Source organism: Haliotis asinina, chromosome 2 (genome assembly GCF_037392515.1).
Source record: "Haliotis asinina isolate JCU_RB_2024 chromosome 2, JCU_Hal_asi_v2, whole genome shotgun sequence".
NCBI classification, from domain to species: Eukaryota; Metazoa; Mollusca; class Gastropoda; order Lepetellida; family Haliotidae; genus Haliotis; species Haliotis asinina.
In genome coordinates this window covers 90,143,934-90,168,758 of record NC_090281.1, presented here as the reverse complement: position 1 = coordinate 90,168,758, position 24,825 = coordinate 90,143,934, and the positions used below count along the sequence as shown (strand labels likewise).

Sequence of the window (24,825 nt, the reverse complement as noted above, 5' to 3'; positions counted from 1 at the left end):
CACGATTCACTGACTGCCGTGAATGCATGCTTTTCCCACGGGGCGGGGTAACTTATTGATCTATTCTCCCTCGCAAAGTCACTTGCAGACTAACAGCTAGTCTCTGAAATGAACATATTTTACTGCAAAAAAACGTCCACAGTGCAAAAAAATATTATAATGAAATGGAGCCCTGAGACTTTCTTCATTTTCAGAAGCTATGGAAATCTAACTTGCCACATTTTCTAGACTTGTGTGGGCTTTCTTGGATATTTATACTTCAGGGTCTGTACAACAGACTAGGTTCCAGTGAGAGTTATTGAGTCCTTTTTATACACTAGCCATCCACTCATGTGGAGTCACTGGGAGCTACCCTAGCTGTGAGACATAGTTTCTTTCTTCTCCCTAACAAGATGCATACATTGTCCATGGAGGTATTAAAATAGATTTGTTGGTCATGGCCCACTGAGTCCGCTTTGTTACATAATGTGCACATATATCAGTGTAGGCTTGTTGGACCCAGGACGTAAAATTTTCAGCAATACAAGCCCTTGTGCAAACCAGGGAGCCTATATAGTTATAGAGTATCCCTGTGCAAACGAGCAATATTTTTGAACGTTAACTATTGCAACAGTGAACATCTTCAAGGGAACAATCAAAAGCGGGAAAGGTGAACCTGTTTCTAAGAAGACGGTTCACAATTATCAACGTTAGTCAACATTCTGCGGAAACGCACTGTGACCTAGTTTTGGCTCGGGTAGGTGTCCTTGTCTTAAGTCTACACTAACTTAGTCCGAGTCTGAGTCGGCATCAGGCAAAATATGCCTTTTTGGTGCAGGTGGCTGTCTGAAAGAAGAATCATTTGAAATAGTGCAGTTGCAAACTCCACCGTAAATTGGACCAGAAAAGAGAGCGTGAACAGCATGGATGTCATGGGAAACTAAGTTCATTTGGGACATGACTGACGGGGACGGGTCGACTGAGGCTTCGGTGGATTATTTACACAAGGGAGAGACAGGCCTGTGCCACGTGGAGTGGAATCACAGTTGGAAGACAGAAGTCTGTAGATGTTTTGATGTTGTTGTGGTGCCCCATCTAGGGTCAATGGGTTATTTTGTATGTGTTAATTAAATGCGTTTGTGTTCCATTCTGACGTAACTGCAGCTCCCCCTCGGTGTCTTATGGGGATACTTTACGAGCGCTTCTTTCGGTTCACTAATTGCACGTCATTTTGGAGAGAGTTCCCTTCTAGTCGTCTGCTCCACGTGAAAGCGCATGTTCAACGTCGCCCATACTCCGGTTATGTACGGCTTAAGTTTCGCCGACAGCCTTCTATTTCCCATTTATTTCACCAGAAGGCTGCTTCTCCACTGTTCACATGTAGAAAGTTGTACGTGCCACTCGTATTTGGTTACCCGCCAAGTCACGTGGGTTCCATGCCTGTGACGTGTGACACTTCCATGTCACCATCCAACTATGTCGGACGCGCAACATTTAATATTGTTGTAATCTTGGTCATTTACAGGTAAGCACCCTCTCTTCATAGTAATAACATTTTGTTAAGTTAGTATTAAAATATAAAATAAAAAAATAAAATATAAAATAATATAAACTTACTCTAGCAGATCACTTACTAACTTGAAGCACTAGCATTGCATATAAGTCAGTGTGTGTGTGAATGATTAATCATTATGATTTTATATCTACAGTATACCAAATCATCAGTTTTATATTATTCTGACTGATCGCATAGTCCTTTCACCACTGTTCATGGTTATTTATTATAACACTGTCAACAAGTGTATAAATGCATAGAGATCGTTATGTCATCTTTTGTCAGGACAATACAGTTGTTTTTCATTCATTGTGGAGTAACCGTTGATCGATTGAACGCTTTTGTTCCCCGACACTTGCATAATCTGGCGAGCTGGAACACCTTTGTCAGACAGAGTTGGAATCATACGTTTCCTTGCGCTATGGTTTGTCAACTGTTTGTCATTAGAAAGCCCTGCTTTACTTGCCATTGTTTTCCCAATTTATTTCTGCCAACCGCTTGACGTTTAAACCAACTGGGTGTTTGTAGCCAAATAGAATGGATGGTCATCGCTTGTGAAGTTTACTTGTAAACAGCGACAGGACATCACGGATGCCCAGGTTGTGCCCATGCTTTAGGAGCAAGATCGCGAGTCTTGTCACCCTGACGGGTTTTTGACTACCGTTCAGTATACTAGAGATATTCACGGTTCTCTGAATCAACTTTCAGTGTTACATCACCCCATTGCATACGCCTGTGCGGGGTCGCAGATCTCAAGCCAAAATAAACCGTGTGGTTCCACCATAATGTGTTTAAAATGGAATCTGGCGTGCTGGTGCCTAGTTGGCCACATTCACGGAGTTTCTGTAGTTCAGTGTCGGATACAGGATCAGCACGGAATGGTAGGTTTTCTTTACATTGTTTTTTTAATGACTTGAGTTTTGATTTCAAAACCTCTCTCAGTTTCATGACATGCACTGATTCAGCTAACACATGCGAGTACCCTTGACGCTTCAAATAGACGCTACCCTTTATTCCCCGAAGGAAAGACGGTTCATACACCGAACAATCCGAATTCTTTGCCGCTATGAAACGGTTGCATGGAACAGTGTTCAGTTCACTGGGGTAATGTCATAGGGCGTAATGTCTTCAAGCTGGCTTGAATGTTCTCGCGGGGAAATCCTTAAATGGGCATAATCAGTCATTTTATATTCATGGGAATTTTTCAGCCAAATTTAGTGTGTTACTAGAATGAAGTTTCAATAACAACAAAACTATTCTATTCTTATATCAATACATTTCATTAAAAAGTTCTCAGATTTACAATACACCCACCCTGAAAAAATGAACATATTTTTCATCCATTGTTTTGGTCAGGAACGTTTTGAAAATGTTTCTGCACTTCCAAAAAAAGGTTTAGTATTCTAGTTCTTTAATGGTATCCTGTCTATCCATTTAGGTGATGGCAGTCATATATTTACAACATACAATATGGAATTCTGGCCTTGTAAGAGTAGCATCATATCAATAATTTCAAAACTTTTTGGCCTTTTTATACAAAATTTTCATGATTAATGTCTTAAGATGAGTAAAACGTCATCAAAATAAGCATACATATTCATTGTCATGGTACAACAGGCATTTCTGTCCCAAAAGAGTGACAGTAAAAATTTAGGAAAAAGAATATTTTACAGCTTTTATAAAAATATACGTTCGGCCTTAAAATTTGAAGGTCATGTGGTACAAACATATGCAAATGTATTTAAAAGAATATCTAGTGTTCTACCTGTAGAATTAACGTGAAATTGTATGTGGAGCTAGAGCAAGGGATAATTCATCAAAATACACTTTGTTTTCGGCACAAAAAAATATTTAAAAACTTATTAGCATAACAACACCCGTTCCATCAAAAAGTTACCAAATTTCTTTCCAGCCATACAATTATTAGGGTAATTTTAAACATTATTTCTACGGTTCTGAAAAATATTGTTATGCATTGTACTTGTTTATTGGCACCAAGTCTGTCTTTTTTTGCAACAAAAGTAATATATCTAACACATACAACTGCGAAATCTGTAACTGACGGAGTGGTACCCATCTCAGCTGTTTCAACAACATCAAAAACATATGACATGTAGTAATGTAGTAATGACTAGAAAAGACAATAATTGTATACAAGGCAAGTTTGATGTTCACAAAGGTTTGTCAAAATATGTAAAAACCAAGTAAAATATAAGGACCTCTCGCTCCTTTCTTAAAGGTCATATGCAACCAAAAAATCAAACATAATTAAAACACAATTATCACTTATTCATGACATATAATATACATTGCTGCTTGTAAAAAACAAATATACAAAATATTAAGCATACAATCGCGATTCAAAAGTGCAATATTTTATACTTGGGCTTACTTCCCTTGAAACGAAGCCCTCAGGAGACCGAACCCAGTCGTAGCTGGTGGATGTGCACTCAAGTATAACGACGTCTTCCGATTGGCTGGTTCATTTGCTGATACACTGAGGGCTCATTGTGTGTACAGAATGATCTGTTTGGTGGGCCTTTTAGAAGTATGGAGAGTCACAAGAAAGTAAGATTCTTTATGGAAAACAACTTCTTTTATTGTACTTGCAATGTTTCAGTACGGATTCATATACTGTTGTCAAACAAAATCATACAACTAGAAGAAGTTGTTATCCATAAAGAATGTATATAGAGATGTTGGGTTTTGCAAATACATGTTCTCTGAATTTGCTTTCGATCCAATAAAAAATCATCTCAGTAGAGATGGTGAACTACTGCGTGGCTGGAACCCACAGACATAAACATGTCATGTGTACAAGTATCACACCTGCCTAATTACATAATGTGGCAGAGACAGGACTCGGGTGCACGAGTCATAAATCAAATTGAAAGTTGTCATAAATCAATTTGAAAGCTGTTGAAACCACTTTTCCCCCAGCGCTGGGGGAAATTTAGTGAATCGTTTGAACTCCGATTTCGCGGGCTTATCTCCATCGCATTTTTTCAACTTTATAGGCTGAATTGGCATTTTTGATGATTTATTTCGGTAAGTGCATACCGAAAGGTATCAGAATCTGCAAAGTTGTGTTTTACGTTGCATGTGACCTTTAAGACAGGAGCAACCTCATAAACGTTCTACGGACAACATAGTACCACTACAAATTGAATAAATAAAGTTCTTCTGCTACAACATAATCCATAAAATATATATAACTGGTTTGAAAACTAAACCTGGCCCCAATAACATAAACAAATCTCAGCCAAGCCCTTTTATATCATTTACAACATCTCATACATGATGGATTCACACGGTATCCGATATTTTTAGGTCACTGTTGAAGTCTGATTTGGATTTGATCATAAATACTTATTATAATAAGCAAATACTTTCCAGCGAATACAGTTTCAGTTGCAATAATCCTGGGGCTTAAGTGTTCATTTTGGCAGAGTTTGATATAACAACATACGAAGATATATTGTTATTCCTTGAGTACCTAGTCTTGTTCTTTCTACTCTATCGCAAATTCTCAATACATAGCAGGTATCAATGCCTTAAAGAAATTCCTAAGCATACAGGTCGAGTTGCATGTTAATCATGCAAATCTGATATAGCACTAGCCAACGATTTGTGTCACTCTAGAAAACATAAGTATCCTAGCCTCGTCTCTTTCTTCTCCTCATTTGGGCAGCCCACGCAACTGAAAATGGAGATAATACAACATAAAATGTCGTCATGCTCAATTGTCAAATGTTACTAACTTGTGTATACAACCAGTCAATCACATCTTAAGTCACTCACTGTTAGTAGCATTTCATTCGATAGCCATGTCAATTTCATGAAAGGGTACGTCAACTCAGTCAGTGTGCAAGCTAGATCTCTTTATTTACACCAAATATGTGTTAAAATAGGATTGATCGGCGCTAACAAATGGCTTATATTCGTTCATTAGTTCACAATATATCATATCGCATGTATGAAATATGTTGTCACTCTCCTGTTTCGCACCAAAGGCAGCTGGCAGGCATTGTATGTATCCTGGTTCCCGGGCCTCTCAACATTAATTAGAAGCCCTGGAATCAGGATGTTGCTTCATCGCAAGCGAAAGTTACTTCCGGTATAGGCGGTGGGGCCCTTTCAATTATTATTTCGACGTCAACACGTTGTTAAAAAATATACAATTACAAGTGGAAGCTGGATGATTCTTCTAACTATGAGAATTTTTACAAACGTGCGCTTTGCATAAATATGCTTTTTACACCTCGGGAGATTTTACCTTCACAAAGTCAACATTTGACATCACATTTCTCAAATTATAAGAAAAAGGTGTGTCTAGCTTTGTTATCCTCCTTTCCATTGGTTCATTTGTATTTTTTGTGCAATCAGCGACAACGTGACAAATGCGCGTAAACGCACTCCCCTGTTTTTACCCCGTTTTCTGACCATGTTTTTGTGCTTACGAGAAGAGCTGTTTCGGTTATTCCCGCTGGTTGGATATGCTAAGTACTATAAACAAGATTCATGTCCAATTTTGTCTTTTTAACTGTGTTTTCGTTTTCGTATGCAGCCAAGAAGTTCGACAGGGGGTTAAAAAAATCATCTTGCAGTAAGTCATATATGACACTCTGGGGGCAGGTGGATGCTTTGATGAGAAGCCGACTAGCTCCAGATTGTTTACGGCAATACTTTCACTCTGTACCCTGCAACTTCCATTTCACCATATTCGATGTTTATAACGTACACATGGAAGGAATTCAGTGGTTGTGTTATTCTTATTACACGTCCAGTGATGTCTCCGTCCACCTTCACCAGGTCATTGACATTGATTGGCGTTAACTAGGCAGCAAAACATTTATTACAAAACATGTTTTAAGTCGATGACGCTGTATTGTTAATGAAGTAAAGCATTTAATTAACATCAAAATCGAAATCTTGTATGTCGCTTTTGTTCTGTTTTAAAATCCTGAATCAGTGAGATTACAGCACGTTCTATTTGTTAATGAATCGATAACTGGATGGACCAAAGATTCCTGCTGCTTCCATGTGCCAACCGAAAACATATCTTCAAAATTCAACAAAGAGACTTAACTCTGATGGCAATAATGTGCCCGATGTATTTATCAAATAGGCCTTTCTTGCTCTTACCTGTAATGGAATTGTTAGCACTAAGCTGTGTCATATCTGGTATATATCCCTGGTATAAGGTGTACCGCTGGGACAGCCCAATTGAACGCTACCGCTTCTGTGCCAGGAACCCAAACCCTGGAATAAAACCTCACTAACTTGCTGTTAATGTGATTTGTAAAACGGTCAATTGAATGTGGTCCCCACCACCTTTTATACGGGAATCTGAAAACCAAATCTGTAATATTCCAGTCATGAGAATCTTTAAACCTGCTCAGAGCGTCAGACTTCTAGTTCTTCGGTCGTGGAATCAAGCCGAACTTTAACCTTATTCTGTGAAGACTAGCTATAACAAAGATTGACATAGCAAGCTTTTATAAATCTGTTTTGAAACTTCCGCGCGAAGCTGCGTGACAGCAAGATTTATTGTCTTTGAACCATTTCACAGATTAGCCGCTCCATTAGCCTCCATTACCCCTGTCAGCTTCCGGATGAAGGGATTGATCGAACAAGAATAAGCAGAAATTAAAAAGAAATACCATATTGCCTAATTTTATCATGAACCTGTTGGAGTTTATATGTCTTATCTGTCGTCGCTGTTGTTAGAATTTAGTAATATTAGAATTTAGTAATATTTATACATATTTATCCATAAAAACACTTCTGGCGTAATGGGCGAATGTAGCAGGGGAGGTAACTGTAAGTATTCCCTTTGGAATAATACCCTCCTGTTCCTTCACTCCGTTGAACCGGAAGCTGGAAGGGGGAATTGAGGCGAAGAACGGTCTGATCTACCACGAGTTGCGCTTGGAATGTTGAATAAAAATTATTTCACGCGAGTAATTGTTCAACATGAGGCTGAAAATGTGAGTGCACAACCCAGAGAAGAAATGGGTGTACACTTTTGATGATGGCGATATTTTGACATGAAAAATATTTTTTGAACCGATGGGAAGAAAGTACGTTGCTTCGCTCGCTCGTAAAAAGACTGGTCATTTTCCCTATGCTGCAACCCCATTTGCACTACAGAGGAACCGACACTGATTTTTCACCATTATGTACAAACTTCTTTGAGTGACATGTTTAGAAGTTGGTGAATCAGATATGGACAAACTTTGTGGATGAACAACTTCAGGTGAAGCGACGTTTCGGTACAGCTACTTGTATCGTTGTCAAGCAGGTATGGGGCAGATAAGACAGGATGGTGTAGGTAGGTAGACTGCATAATAGATAGACAATAGATTGCATTCCGAAGCCAATGGGATGTTCATGCAAGCACTTAGGGTTGGTTGATGAACCCCGAGACAGCAGCCTTACTACTGGCTCCATAATCAACCTAACCTCAGTCTCCACTGAATCAACCTACTTCACCTGGGGTGAAGAAATCTACGAAGAAATACTTGTACCGCCCATGGGTTTGCCACTATCGCCTATTCTCAGCGAAATATACCTCACGGACCCAGAAGAGAAAGCCCTACTGACTTCATCCGTGAAACCCATGTGTTGGCATCGTATGGTTGACGGCACGTTTGTCATCCTCCACCCTCGCCAAGATCGAGACGAGCTACTACAACACCTGAACAGCCAACACCACCGCATTAATTATACTATGGAACCTGAAGCCAACAACACGCAGCCCTTCCTTGGCGTTCTTGTGACCCTCCTCCCTACCAACACACTCCAGACCAATGTTTACCGCTATCCGACGCACACTGCAATATACATGAAGCCTTAGTGATGATTTTAAGCATGTATATACAATAAACAACATTAACTGGAAAGCAACAATCATCATAGCATCAACCATCCTTGATTATGGACGACGCAGGATTTCCGAGTCCATCAGCATCACAAGATTTGCACCAAAGATGAACAGACATCAAGGAGTTTACTTACCCAATGCCTGGGAAATTAATTAGACTGAGACTTCACCAATTAATTAGGCTTCACCAACTACCTATTGATTCACTGTATCATTTTAATCTCTCCTTTGTGTATCTAATCCCACCCTTTGTTTATCGTACACTATCAGCCACCCTGTTGTACACTCGTTGGCGTCTATCACTTACCCACTTAATCTGCTGTAACAACACCATATCTACTTTTGTATTTCATTCTCTTTCATCTTAGAATCTGCTGTGATAGTATACACATGCTTAACTCAACATTCTGACTTCATGGACATTACTTTGTGTGTGTGTGTGTGTGTGTGTGTGTGTGTGTGTGTGTGTGTGTGTGTGTGTGTGTGTGTGTGTGTGTGTGTCCTGTATAACTGTCACCTAGTGTCAGCGGATGTTGTTGACAAATAGACAATGGCAGAGGTACACAACTCCAGTATAATTCTGAGTGTAAGTCCGTGAGTCCGTGAGTGTGTCCGTCAACACAACAATCAGCTTTTGTATATACTGACACAATGTCGATAACATTCAAGCAAAGCGTGGCTGTATCGCCATTCACTTTGAACTTTATCTATAGCTGCAAGTAAATAAGATAAACAGCCAGACAAGGAAGGCACACTGGAGCACTATCAAAAAAGGCCTATCGCTACAATACTATTGGTCTTGAACATACATTATGCGAAATGTGACCCATGACAACAATCACCCAATCAGTGATTATATAAATTATATAGGCATAAATAGAATCGGCATACTATGTGAAATTCGCGATATCGGACAATGTGAAGTAGACAAAGCCCAGCTTACGGACACAGTGTGAAATGCACGATACCGGATGAAATATGAAATATCTGACACCTCGAAAATAGAGATACACATACAACTGGGTTTCGTGCAAGTGCAGACGGAGGATGAGGTGTCTAATTACTTATATTGATCAGACATCCTTGAGAGAGAACGCATCCTCCAGGTATAACGCTGACAGTGTAGGTATCGGCCACCTCTTTCCATCCTGGATGTTTAACTTTAAGTTACTAGTAAAGGGGAACAAGTTAGCCGTAGAAACAAAACAGGTAAGGGAAATTCATATTCTAAAGTCATTGATTCGGAACTACTGGGACCTGTGTCTGGATCAGTCCGATACCAGGCCCCCCTAAGTAATTGAAGGAAATACAGCAAATTTGAAGGAATTGCATCTCATATGTAAACAAACGCAGCCCTCTCGCGAAACAATTGCAGCGATATCGGTAATTTAGCGGTAATAACAGAAATACATCGGCCCTATCGGAAGCAGTGTCGGTAATACTGGAAACACGCTCGGCCATCTCCGGAGATTTTTCAGTCGCGAGCGGAAACTCACGCAGCAAAACATGGCGTCGTTGGAAGAAGCACCCGTCTCGGTGAGTTTTGTTTTTAGTTCCTGTTATTACATTTTTATACTTATCCATCTTTGACCACCCGTCTTGAATGCGTTTAGGTATGAAGTGTTGTCGTGGCAATAGCTAATGTTTTTAGGAAAAGATTGTCACTGCAGAAGAGTGTCACAAGTCATGCCCCTGGAGATTGTTTACATCTGAACATCGAAGTCGTGCCGATGATTACGAACATCATGAACGTGCGCCATGAAGAAGTTTATGAGCCATAATTTTTCTTGCTATGAAGTGCAATTGACAAATTTAAACACATTTTACAAAAAAATGATGTTATATCTAGCGCACGTTCGTAATCATCGGCACGACTTCGATGTTCAGATGTAAACAACCTCCAGGGGCATGACTTGTGACACTCTTCTGCAGTGACAATCTTTTCCTAAAAACATTAGCTATTGCCCCGACAACACCTCATACCTAAACGCATTCAACACGGGTGGTCAAAGATGGATAAGTATAAAAATGTAATAGTAGGAACTAAAAACAAAACTCACCGAGACGGGTGCTTCTTCCAACGACGCCATGTTTGCTGCGTGAGTTTCCGCTCGCGACCGAAAAATCTCCGAACATGGCAGCGAGGGGTCTGCTTTGTTTTATAGTATATCAGATAAAGTGATGTTAAAAATCCCTAAACATCCAGTGAAATATCACATTCAAGGAAAACGTGCACGTTGAGATGTTCTAGATTAGTCATATACACTACCCATCAAAAGTTTGGCCTCACAAAGCAAAAGACATATGTTTTTATGCAGTCTAAAGGGCCACAACCTATTAATGGATACCCTTATAAATAACATCAAACTGGCTTATTACATTGAAGAATTTATTTCTTGCAAGAATAACTGATATAATGCCTTTGAAAAAAATCGTCGCCACTCACAAAAAGTTTTGAGTTTTAAGTAACGAAGTACACATAGATTTCATTTATATCGTCTTTTACTCGTGTTACTTCCAAATGTAAACACTCTACAATTACTAAACTGGGTAGTCCACCTGCACAATCTTAATCAGAATTTTCATATTATGTCTGGTTGTTGTGTATAACGTGACAGCTACTATGGACTGTCTTCTCCCTGAAAAGATTGTACCATTTTTTGAGTCATTGGACCCAATATCTGGAATCTCTTTAGATAAATCGGAAGTCTTACTGTGCTACTATGGACCTATAACCATACATTTTGCAAACTCTATGTGTAGTTCGAACACACATATACAATCTTAATTTGATAAAGTTATATTGAAATTCTCTTTCAACTTGGGGACACCAACTGCAAAAATAAGCAGATTAACTGCACGAATATCATGCTTCAAATTGCTGAGAAATGTGCAAATGTCGTGCTTGTGAACTGCTGCATTCCGTGTAAAGTTTGTTAAGAATGTTCACTGAGATTCATCCTTTATTAAACTCATGACAACAATCAGTTCAACTTTACAAATTCGTTTTACACAGTGCTACATCAGTTCGTGTGTAAACAGTACCTTTAAACAGAATGGAATAACTTGCACAGTCGCAGCAGTTGACTGAAGTAAGTAGATATATTTGCTTTAGTCTAAACGTTTGATGGGTAGTATCAACGTCTTTTAAATATACTAAAATAAAGTGTTTTGAAAATGTTGTAACAAGTTCAGTTAAGGAATGAACATTATCACAAAAAAACACGGTTTGATAAGAGCAAAGTGTGCTCGAGTGTTAGTAGACTATTGCAAGGTATGCAAAAAGGTGGATCTTAAACAAACGTGTATGTTAACATTGTCCAATGCGGCACAGCTGCAACACAACTTTTTCATTGCGAGAAAGACCAGGAAAAGTTTGAGATTCAACCAATGGCTTGGAGACATAGAGGTTATTTGAAACTTTCGTGTTTCAGGTTTTTTTTGCCACTTATGATCATCTAATGTCTAATTGAGCGTCAGAGATCAGAATACGGTAAGTCTGTCTCGGAAGTTTACATATTTTTAAAGCAGCTTTTACTGCTGATACAAACATGACTAGGCAACTAACAAGACACACGCCTCTTTCAGCTAAGGGTAAACTGGATTATCTAGTTTATGATTTTCGATCGTCTGTAAGAATGACAAACTATAAGAAAATACGTCGAAGCTGCTTTTGGGTGATTTTCCAACGTAATGTAAAGCAGGTAATATAGCTTGAGCTTCTGCTTTTTATGATCATTTCCTTGAAATGCATCGCTAACCATTCCTTTCCAGGTGATGGTGAAACGTGCGAAAACTGTATCACTCTGGTTCGGGGCAGCTCTAGCTTTCACGTACGTCTTCAATAACTTTCGTGTGTTTCCAGAACAGGACTTCTTCAAGCCGTATGATCACAAAATAACGCCAATTGACTTTAACTTCCGGATACTACCGCAACATCACTGTCATGGAAGGGAACACGTTGATCTCGTGGTCATGATCTTCTCAATAATTAGAAACAGGGATCGAAGGGACGCTGTCAGACATACATGGGGACAAGTTGCCAGAGGAGGATCGTGGCCTGGACTCTCGATGCAGGGCAGAGTACGACTTATATTTTTGTTCGGGCAAACCAATAACCCCATACAGGAAGCAAAGCTGAGGGAAGAGTCTAAAGAACAGAATGATATCGTTCAAGCTGCATTTATTGAATCCTACCAAAATTTAACATATAAAACCTTAATTGGATTTAAATGGGTTCGAGAGTATTGCCCACAAACTGAATATGTCATGAAGGTTGACGATGACGTATTTGTACATCTTCCAAAAGTGTTTTCAAAGCTGAATTATGGAGACTGGAACAAAGGTATAGCTGGTAACGTTGTTAGATCAGCGAGAAAATTCTTTGGGAAATATTCCATTGTTAATTACCCGTATCTCATGTTACCAGTGTATACGTCAGGGCCAATGTATGTTATGACCAAACGGATAGCTGTAAACATTTTGAACATTTCGGAATATATGGTGCTTACTAACATGGAGGATGTCCATGTAACAGGAATACTTGCCAGGGCCATCGGGGTGGGTCATGTCGCCTTCAGCACGGAGGACTATGACCAATATACATCACCAAAGCTGTGTGATTTTGTTCTCAGCGAAAAACTAGCTGGACAGCAGGTAGATCCGGCGCTTGCTCACAGAATATGGAAAACAATACAAAAGAGGACACCGTGTACCTAAGGAACTGTCACTGCTCCTTATCCCCTTATCCCACCTTCATGTAAAATACTTTAATATCATTGGTCAATGATGCTTTAACAATTTTCCGTGTCATTCCTGCTCCCAGGAGGATGACAACTGGAAAATATTACACGCAGCCACGGTAACCGCCAAACTCTTACCGAGAAGCTATATCGTTGACAATCGTATGAAGTCAAAATATGATGCATGCAGTGCCGCGAATTTGAAAACTGTTCGATCGGCTCTTTTGTAGTTTAATATGTACACATTTATTTACTGAGTTTCACTGTTTTATTTAAACTATTTTGAGCATTGCATTCAACTCAAACAGTCTGATCGATGCCTTTTTGTAGCTGTGTAATCGATCGCCCACCAGCTCGGAAGACACTGCTGCGAAGAGGCGTATATTAGACTGTATTACCCTTGACAGCATTCAACTTATATTATCTTACCTCACACATAAATGCCATTTTCTGATTGGCAGAGTGCTCTTCTATTATTTTCAGTGAACCTCACTTACAAGCAAGTAACATTTCAATGTACCTCGTTGGGAATGCTGAACTCATTTGGTACTTCGTGGCAGTAATTGTTTCTCTTGAATAACATTGAATCACGTATGATGTAGGGAATTACCGATGTTTCGCGAGTGCAAATCAATGGAAGGGGGGATAACTCTGAATCTGTTTTTCTTGTCTGCAAAATCTGGAACTGGCTACAAAAATGGTTTGACCCATACTCCAAACAATTCCAATTTCAGGTGTTCAGTAAGATAAACAGGGTATTCACTGGTACCCCATTTCATGGTTGAGTGGCCCCTATGTTTGTTTATCTTCCCCTTGGGCTCAGGGAACATACTAAAAAACCCAAAATATCGATGGTGCAGGGCTCAGGGAACTTAAACAAACAGGGTGCATCAACCCATGTTCCTAGTGAACAACAATGGTTGTCATAAGACGCAGCATATCACTTCAGAGTTTGATGTAAAAATCATTGATTGGAATATCAAGTTGTTTAATGCCGTACCCAAACATCTTCCAACCACATGGTGTAGGTTTGGATGACCAGGTCTCAATTCGACTATCCACTGATTCAGATAATTTTCCAAAATGTCCACTGATCAGTTAAGTCACCTGTGACAAAAAGCAGTTTGGTTCGAACATATACATTCCTATAACTATGAATATAACTGTGTGACTGATGCATGTAGATAGAGAAAATATGGACGATTGTCCTACTCGCGACGAAAAGTAACTTTTGTAACGTAGTCCAGTAGTGCTGTCTTTTGTTCATGTTCCGAAAGGTGTGATATACTTTAAGATTGTTTATCTGATGTTACTTTATCATTTTGTTTTATACACTCATAGGAAACCACAGTCTTTTATTGCGAATATGGCTTGATTTATCATCTCTGAATTGCATTCTCATACTGAAAACATTTTTTAGTTAATGTTATTGAATCGCGCTCATATGCTGCATTTTTTTCATGACTGCATCATATGCCCTTATTGAAAGTAGTTTTTTATTTATCCTGGCCGCATTGAGAGGTACAGCTCGACTTTTTCAGCTTATCTTAGAGAGACTCTTTACAGACCCTTTGGCCCGAACCCCAAGACAGGGTATAAGGAATAACAAGAATGGAACCCAACGCAGAAAAACAACTGTCCAATGAAAACCACCAGCGACAGTGCACCCCACTGTGATGGAAACCAAGCTATCGCGCAAAGCCTATACCAAGATCCAGTTAGGTCGTTTGTCCGAAGCGAAGAGGAACTACCACATATCGCAAGCCTTATACACGAGAATTTGGCTGACCACGACACCGCCGAAGTCTTCACAACCCTGCTGGAGACGTGTTCCTGCGTCTTGCTCTCCAACCAAGAGAAACAAATCCTGAATCGATCAGATGGTAGATGTAGATGAAATCAACTATTTTCCTGTCTTCCACAACTCGCAAAAGCACAGCAAATACACAAACTGGTGAGGGATCTGGTAGTGATTGTAGAAGGTGTGGCCTGATCGCTCTAGCATTTGTTTCTCTTGGTTGGAGAGCAAGATGCGGGAATGCTTCTCAAGCAGGTCCAGCAGGGTCTTGGAAAGTTCGACCATATTGTGCTTGCCTCGTTTTTGCGTGTATGTGATATGTGATATTTACTCTTCACTTCGCCTACGACCCGACTGGATTTCAGGCTTCAAGTGACAGCCTGGTTCCTGGCATTGCTCTATGTCTGTGTACCTGTTTGTCTCTAATTGGGGTGCACCTTTGCCAGGAGTTTTCCTTGGACAATTGTTTTTTTTCTGCACTGGATTCCATTTTTGTTTTTCCGTATACCCTGTCTTGGGGTTGGGTCCAAAAGTTTCAGCATGCAAAGAGTGTCTCGAGGATATACTCAAATGCAGCTGTACCTCGACGTTTTGGAAATCATAGTAAAAAAATATAATATTAGGAACTTTCCTTTGCGATCCCGTACCGCCATTTTGTATACCAGTAAAATTGTTCTTGATTTATATCCCATCGCATTATTGAAAATAGTTCTTGATTTATATCGCACCGCATCGCGTGCCGTTACTGAAAATAGTTCTGGATTTATCCCCACTTCACCGATCCGTTCAAGACAATATTACTTGTGTTACTGTTAAGAATTTACCGTGACAGCGATTTAAGAAATCCCCTTGTAAACCAGCAAAACAGAACAAAGACAAGTTGTTTACGTTCAAATTCTGTTATTATGCAACGAGAGCAAGGTATACAAAGTCACAAGTCAAGATAAACAATGCAGATTTCAGGTACAATACAAGAGAGACAAAATCTAAGTCAATGGGTCACAAAATACAATATAGCAAACTCACCAAAGTCTTGGTACGGGAGGTAATCAACTATGGCAGAATGTCAACACAGCGATCGGTGCGACATCAGATAATGTAGGTGAGGCGTTGAAGGGATTTCATGTGTTGGCATTAACTCCAGCAAATATGAATGAATGTGAGTGTCGCCCTCAACACGTCAACCAGCGTTTATATAGATATTTAGGCATTTCCCGAAAGTTCGGGCACAAACGAACATCGTCAACACTGTAGAATGGTGTCGAAACAGTATCCCGGAAGTGAACACATAGATAACTAGGAGCAGATAAATTCCGGAAAACAAGAATTATAAAAGTGTTGACCAGCTATTAAAACGAAATGTGACCCATCATCGCTAATATTCAAAACACTAAACATTGTGACCCAATAATAATAAATACTGAATTAACAACAAAATATACAGGAAATACACACTCGTAACACTTGATTTATCCCACCGCATCGGGTGCCGTTATTGAAAATAGTTCTTGGTTTATCCTCACTTTGCCGATCCGCTATTAACAATATTACTTGATTTATCAACATAGTTTTATCTATGACGTGATAATTATTTTTCATGAATTACATCTTTTCATTTGTATATGCAATTTGCATTATGCCCTTTTCCTCATCATGTGTGGTCAATATATCTCGTCTCGTTGATTCGATTAGTATAATTGTCTCTACCATGTTTCTCTAGCATAAAAACATGATTAATCGCCACGATACAGTGTTTGCTGCTTGGTATAGGTTACTTGATCTATAGTCAAAACAAATAATTCATTCAGAAATATTTCATTACTGTAGGTATTGTACCTAATGCACAGGATCTGCTGTTTGCTTTCAGCTGACATTCATTCAAATGACTTCATTTGTCGTCTATGCTGCATTGGGTTTTCCATAAAAGAATTCATTTACCATTTCAACAAAGTTGTTTATGTTTGGTACACATACTTTATGAATGGCTATCAAACAGTGGTGTGGTGTGTTAACGACAAGGGGCGTACACTGCGCCACGGGTTTCTTCCGCCACTGGACAAGACAATGCACTGTTTGAAGGGAAGAGTAACATTCCATCATTTATTCATGCATAAAACATTAATTTTACGCCGCTATTCAACTGTGGGTGTCAGATTGTATGTATTTTTTTAAAGATACCACGTCAGGGAACACCAAAGATGAACTGCACACTGTACCCGGATCTTTGGCATGAGTAGCGACCCTACCCACCTCGCCACCTACAGAATAACAAAGTGTGGGGAGAAATGAACTCTGAAATTTCTGAACCCACCTGGCTGGAAATCGTACTTGAAGTTACCAATAATTTCGTTTACATATTTCCTCGATTGTGTAGTTAGACGCGAACCGCTGATATTAAATTCTCAAGGTTCCGGTAGGTTGCCTAGAGGAAGGAGTGCTCGCACACTTCGCCGAAGGGTTCGATTCCTGCCTGTTAAAAATGTGTGAAGCCCATATTTGGTGCTACGACAGGATATTGCTTGGATACTCCGATGTAAAACCATGCTCACATTCTACGAGTACACGGACTTGCAGCTTGTACAAGGATTGGTATGAAATGTAAAGCATCACGTTTCTAGTTTAACCTAGAACAATTAATACTTACACGAGGACATGTGAATCGATTCATTTTAAATTGCTATATTGTAAATTATACTGTGATATTTTAATTTCTTTTGGTCTTTCTCCTGACTTTGGGGAAACTGCAGCCTGGCAGTTAATGTAGGTCCTGGACTGTCCCGCTGTTCCCAAAGACATTGAGTATTCTTATCAAACATCGTCTTCACTATGGAGATGAATATTTCAGTTTAATTAGCTTGAATATACGTCTAGTGATCCTACACACGGAACATTGCTAAGAATGATTGACTTTTTGGTGCGACAGGAACAGAGAGCATCTGCTGCACACTCACCTATGGATTCTGCAAAATTAACGACCTGCAGTGCTTTGCAATCCGCTGTTGTTCACCTTGCATGTATCGCAGCAGAATTACATGGTGCCAGATGATATCTGGTTCAACGTCGCAACGTCACAGCGACGTGATTGTACATGTGGGTGTTGCTGCTTGTACTGTCAGGAATTATCCAAATATTATACGATCAGCCCATTGGGATACCATGTTGTAGGGCGGTGGGGTTGCCTGGTGGTTAAATCTTTCACTCGTCACACTGAAGACCTGATTCCCCTCATGGGTACAATGTGTGAAGCCCATTTATGGTGCCCCCCGGCGTGATGTTGCTGGGACATTGCTACATTACGCCGTAAAACTAAACTCATTCCCTCACTACCACATGGCAGTTTCACATTGACACCACGACCATACACCGTAGGATGACGCGGAGCAGACAAGTCCTGGGTTTATCCCCTCAGTACCAAGCGCCATTTTACTAGCTCGCGCAAAATATAACACTGACAAGTCTAAAATATTCAGTAATATGTATTGAGGAGACAAATAGCAAGATACAACGATTCACAATAGATGTCTAAAGTAAAATGGAACTGAGTCAAATCTAAAGTAATGGGTCACAAATATAATATCAACTCACCAAAGTTTTGGTTTTCAGCGAGAAACAGTTCTACCAAAGGTTTCACAGCGGGCGGTCTTGAATGTAGGTCAGGTGATGACGAAGAGGCAGACAGATGCAAGCAGGCCGAATGATGAACAGAACTCCGATTATTACATGTGTAAGACCGTGTTTGCGTGCGTGCGTGCGTGCGTGCGTGCGTGCGTGCGTGCGTGCGTGCTTGTGTCCTGGAGTTAGTTCGTCATATGCTGAGGGGATGAAATAATCTTGATCTCTGCTGCTCAGGTGACAGTGTCGTTTGGTGTGGATGGTTTCTGTCAATTTTCGCCTGGTGAAATAGGTTGGTGTTGACATTAGTGTGTATTCTGTCCAGTTGATTTGGTGATTGGGGTTGGGCTGAATATGTTCTGATATAGCTGATTTGTTGTCGGATTTGTTTGTAGATGCCTGGTGCTCTTTCACTCTGGTGTTGATTGGCCTGGATGTTTCGCCTATATAAGATTTCCACAGTTACAGACAGTTTTGTAAACCACACCCTTGGAATTGGATTTTCTGTTTTTGGAGCTGTTACGCCTGTTGGCCTTTAGAAGGTTATTTCGTGAAGTGGAGAATGTGGTATCCTGAATGTTGCTTCAACAGTCCGCTAACCTGGTGTGATGTCTGGCTAGTGTAGGGTATGGAGATTTGTATTGGTGCTGGCTCTGTTCTCTCTTTTGGTGGCTTAGATGATGCTGATAGGGTGGAGACAACGGTCCTGTTGACTAAATGGGGTGAATAATCATTGAGGCCAATGAATGCGTCTTTGCGATGGTTTATTTCCTGGAGATTAGTAGAGCATATGTTCTTGGCTCTTCTGGTAAGTGTGGATATTATGCCATCTGTTGTGGATGGTTGGAGTGGTAGTTCACATATTGGCTGGTGTGCGTCGGCTTGCGGTAAACATTGGTCTGGAGTGTGTGTGTGTGTGTGTGTGTGTGTGTGTGTGTGTGTGTGTGTGTGTGTTGTTAACACAACAACCAGTCTTTGCATACGCAGTCACTGATTCTTGAACATTCCAGCGAAATATGGAACCTTCGCGATCGGCCTCGTGTTTACCAACAGTCAAAACACACTCATGCACGGAAGACTGCCCAAACGGTGGCAACTCCAAAGTGCTACCTTAAAAAGCGCGCCGATAAAACACTGTCAATGAGCACACACAAACAACGCGAACTGTGATCCATAATAACTATCACTCAAAGCACTATATATTGTCGTCCAGTAATAACTATCACTTAATCAATATAAATACAAATTACAAAAAATACACTCTCGCAACACTACATGGGAGAGTGTGTCTCGCCAAGTTCGGGAGTCCTTTGATATGACATTTCTGGAATACTATTAAGAGCGGTACAAAAACCAAATTAATCCACTCTATCACTGTGTGAGATGAATTCATTTGTGAATACAATGATAAAATGTTCAGACCACCGTAGATCCGAGGTAGGATAGGACTTCAGCAACCCATGCCAACTGCGCAGATCGCGCAGACATGTATCACTTTGAAATAACATTCGGTAATAGTGACACATGTCCAGGCACAAATTTAACCTATTCGCAGTTGACATGTAATTTCGGTTCCGAGTTACCACGGAAACTCTAAGAGAGTAATAGATTATCCCTGGTGTTACGGATCTAAAAATAATTAACGTAGTCAGTGCTATTTGCTTTGGTGTTGCCAATAGGGACAACCCTCCCCTTATCTTCAGCGTCAATGTGGTGACATACTGGCGTGAATGAGCCCTTTGGCAAGTCTTTCGGAAACGTACGCACTCTGAGGTATGGTTGAATGACGATTTTCAGGTACAGGGGATGCAGCAGTGAACGACCCAAGCCTGGCTAGCTCTTCTCGAAACGTTCGTAGCCCTACGAAGTTCTTCGAATAAAGTTCTTTCGAGAATAAGGGCCCAGATTTTGACCAATTTGAATAACGCATTCACCATTGTGAAGGCATGTAATACTGCATTTAACATCCATGCAGTGATACATCATTACCATGTCAAGAAAATAGAGAGTGGTAATTTGAAAACATGAGTACCATAATGCACCGTCTTTGTTTTAACCATAACCTGTTCTCCATGTGGAAGATCTGAACACAAACGCCCCCCTGTGTAGTGATCTTTTGCAGGAAGAATGGATCATGATCATTCCTGATGTTAAGTCCAGATCTATAATGTATTGCATATATACATTGTGTAGCCAGAATTAGTATTTCAGACTAAAAGTAACAAAGCACGTTTCAGTTAAATACTTCGCTTTATTATGCATTCACTCATAGGCACTATACGTAGCTTGCACATTCAAATGATAGCATGATATCATGATTGATCCAACTGGCAATGACTGAGTCAGCTTTTAGCCTTTTTAGTGAAGTTTACGCTCATGGATATCCCAACATTTCTGTCATGCTGAAGATGCATTATTAAACATTTCAATAAAACATCAATGGAAGACAATCAATCACACTTAAAGACAGTTTAAAGTGAATCAGTTCCTAAATCTTAACACGCTTCAAAACCAGCTGATTTTCAAAGGAGTGTCATCTAAGAAGAGTTTTAGTATACTTTCTTATTGTCAACTAGTAGTAGTGTGCATATTTTCCATACAATCTACTGAAAATAATGCCAAGTTTAGAGATGCAATCCATAAGCTTTGCAACAGACCTGGAAGCCCCTGGGCATATAGGATTTGCATCCACAACTATCCACTTCTGACAGTGAATTGATACAATGCACCTCCAGTGCTCTCAGACAAAAGAGGTCCCAATCCATGTGGGGATGAGAGAGTTGTCAAGGACAACTGAAGGCCTACTCCATGTAAATATTGCTCTCAGAGTCAAGGACAACAAAAGTGACAGCACACCTTCATGAGATCTACCTTAAAATTTGCACTTGTCACCAATCCAGAAGAAGTGAGTCCAGTTTTCAACTGTTGCACCTGCACTAAGAACTGGCATGATTCTGGAGACAATGTATGGTAATGGCAGATGAGTGTCTCATACCATACAAGTTGCCTTCATAATAATGTCTTCTACAAACTAACAATTAACAAACACAATCAGTCTACATTCTGTACACGTAATAACAAAGGTACAATGTCTCAGCCCCCAAAACAATGGGACGGAGGAGCTGGAGACAAGATTCAGTGTTACATTTTGGCAGAGAAGGTAATATTTACCTACAACTACACAACAGAGACAAAAGTTCGGCTACTTGGTTGAGCTACCAAATTATATTTGTTAAATAATCCTACTGACATGTCTCCAACTTATAAAAATGAGTTTTGTCTTAAATCTAAAGTGAAAGTGAGTGGGTTTTTACAATATTGAAGTTACATTATGACGTGTCTGGTTAACGTAGGAACACCTGAAGTGATGCAGTGAATTCAGTGCAACCCACAAGCATGGGTATGGGGAAACGAACTCTGGAAAGCCTGGTTTGAAACACACTACACCTTAGATATCTTGGCCACCCTTATCCCTCAAGTGATGTGGGTTTATATGATGTTTTATTCCAGCATTCATGAAGATGGTAACACCAGAAACTGGCTTCATACATAGTACCTCATTGGAGCATAAACCCAGGATTCAAGATGACAAATTAATGCTCTTATGAACAGACTACCACACTTATCTTCAGAGTGCACAGAATTATTAGGAGCACTTCAAGTTAAAAATTGTATTCTTTCTCCAGCCAAGATGTAACACTGCTTTCCTATTATGCACTTCATGATACACAGCCAGAAACAGCATGCAATACTGAAGAAATCACAGATGTGTATAAAATTATGAAATATCTGAATTTGTAAAATAGAACAGTCATGATTAGTAGACATACATACAGTAAACATACTTGACTCATGATAAACACACAAAACACACCAAAATGACAATTAAAGAGAAAACACGATTAATATAATATCACTGAATAATTGATGGGCAATGTGCAAACAAAACATGAAAGACTATGAACTTTATCTTTACAAGTTTCTCCTAATGTTTCATAGTATTCATCGATTATGACTTCCAGTTAAAGGATAAAGACAAAATTCAAAATGTTTACAGTTTCTATTTTGTTGGAAATAAGTCAATTCACAACAGAAAAATACACTGAAAAATGTAAGAAAAAGGAAATGCTTTGAATTTCTTTATCCTCAATCAGTATAACCATCATTCTGCAACACAGAAGTTGGTGAAGAAACAAGATGACATAAAATGGCAAGGATAACGAAGTCTGATTTATTGCATCTAGGCCACACCATTTATATTTCTTGCTTTATGGATCTGCCGGTTGTATTTTTCAAGAACAGGAAAAAAACTATTGTTTTCATTGGCCAAAGTGTAAAGATGCAAGAATTCTTTTTAGATTTGTTATTGCCCCATATATATTTCTTTAAATGCCAAAATGAGTTTTAGCATTTAAATGGAGTTGCATTTTTTTTCAACATGCAGCCTTTCGGTTCTGCAATGATAAAAATCTAAACGTCTGTAAAAACAAGAGTTATAATTTTGTCTGGCCTTTGGTTTGATTCTTACTCTGTTGTGTCATGTGTTCTTTGCTTTCTTCATCTATCTGTTTGCAGCTTAGAATCCGTTAGAGTTACCTCTCATTCCTTGGTTGAAGTCAGTCCAGTTTGATGATGGTATAATGCTGCTTAATGCAGTGAACCAGACCTTGTTATCCATTGAGGTGAATGCTTTCTCAGATAATCTGGCTGTTATCCTGCATCAGTGTAGGAGACACTCACATCCTACATTCATACACAGCCAGCTGAGGCAGTTTATGAGATCTGTTAAGTTCAACAATACATGAAAGGTTCACACATCATTCAACTAATTCATCTGGGACTGCCTGCAATCTGGACATTCAGATCCACTAACAATAAGAGTGATCTCATCTCTCATATCACAGAGGCAGCTCAAAGTGTAAGTCAGTGTGATTACTTAGAGGCCCTTTCCTTAAGCTGTCTAGGCTACAACAAACATATGTATTAAACAAAAGACTTACAAAAACCTTTCTTGGAACATAACACAAGGTAATTTCCTTCACAACACTAATTTTAGGTAAGAAAATAGCTCTCTTGTCATGGAGATAAAATAGTGGGAACTGTCAAAATGACAGTGTTAACAATCAAGCGATTGCCAAGACTGAAACTCATTCTTACAGCAGTATAACACACACATGACAGCTGCTCTTGGAGTGCCTTTAAATTTAGCTCAAGCTGATTGCCTTTACAACACTAATTTCAGGTAAGACAGTAGTTTACATAAAATAGTTTCAACTTTCAACATGACAGTGTCAATTCAGGGATTTCCATGACTGAATCTCATGCTTACAGCAATATAACACATATGATATCAATAATTAAGTGCCAAGATCCAGCAAGAAACACTTTCGCAAAAGACATTTTCTGTCACGTCAGTGGTAAGTCTGCTTCCTGAATGGGAAACCATGTAAAGTAACAGTGAACGATCTGATGACCGTTCCGGAAAATCAGCTGGACAGCCTCAATAAACTCAAACATGTAACTATTTGTGCATTTCCATGGAAAAAAGATTTGTGTGGAGAAGTGCCACGCCCATCTGAGTGAGGGGTAGGTCCTGGGATTGCAATACAACTGTGTCAGTATTTTTTGTGCAACATTGAAACAGAGAAGACATCTCTGGCTCGGCACTGGTATACTAATATCAGGAACTGGTTTGACTTTCTGAACAACTGGACACATTCTTATCAATGTCATAAATAATGATAATGTAAAGGCATTATTGTGTCCTTGAGTAAAAATCATAACAAATATAATAAGTGACATAATCATTAAAACATAAAACAAATCATGTACATGTAATGGGTAAGAAAATTCATACTCTAAAACATTCATTGAACTGTGACAAATATCACTATGAATAAAATAGCAAAATGGGGACAATACATGTAATATGTTTTGACAATGCATGTGGATGCTTTAAAGTTTAATTTGGAACTTCAAGCAGTGTAGATGTATAATCCACCTACATAGACATCACTTTGACCAGGTAACATCTGAATTCCCTTTGCACTGACAATATCACTCTTTTAGAAGAATTCATAACACAACTAGTTAAAATTTGTGGTTTAAGTCAGTTTCCATAATAATAATGTTGATTAATTGAAGATTCTCTGTGCTGCACTGTAAACACGGGTTTCCTGTTTTCAGCAGGATGTGTGATTGTCTGACTCACAGTCGCTGAACAGAATTAATTCTTTCCTTCCATCTAATCCTT

The 24,825-nt window shown here is 39.4% G+C and overlaps 1 long non-coding RNA gene across 1 annotated transcript; it reads left to right on the top strand.

Moving 5' to 3' along the window:
• Positions 1-462: 462 nt before the first annotated feature.
• LOC137272992 (uncharacterized) lies at positions 463-13,622 on the top strand. The gene is made up of 4 exons (XR_010956117.1): positions 463-1,504; positions 2,243-2,415; positions 11,855-11,913; positions 12,195-13,622. It is a non-coding gene; the product is annotated as an uncharacterized lncRNA (long non-coding RNA).
• The last annotated feature ends 11,203 nt before the right edge of the window (positions 13,623-24,825 follow it).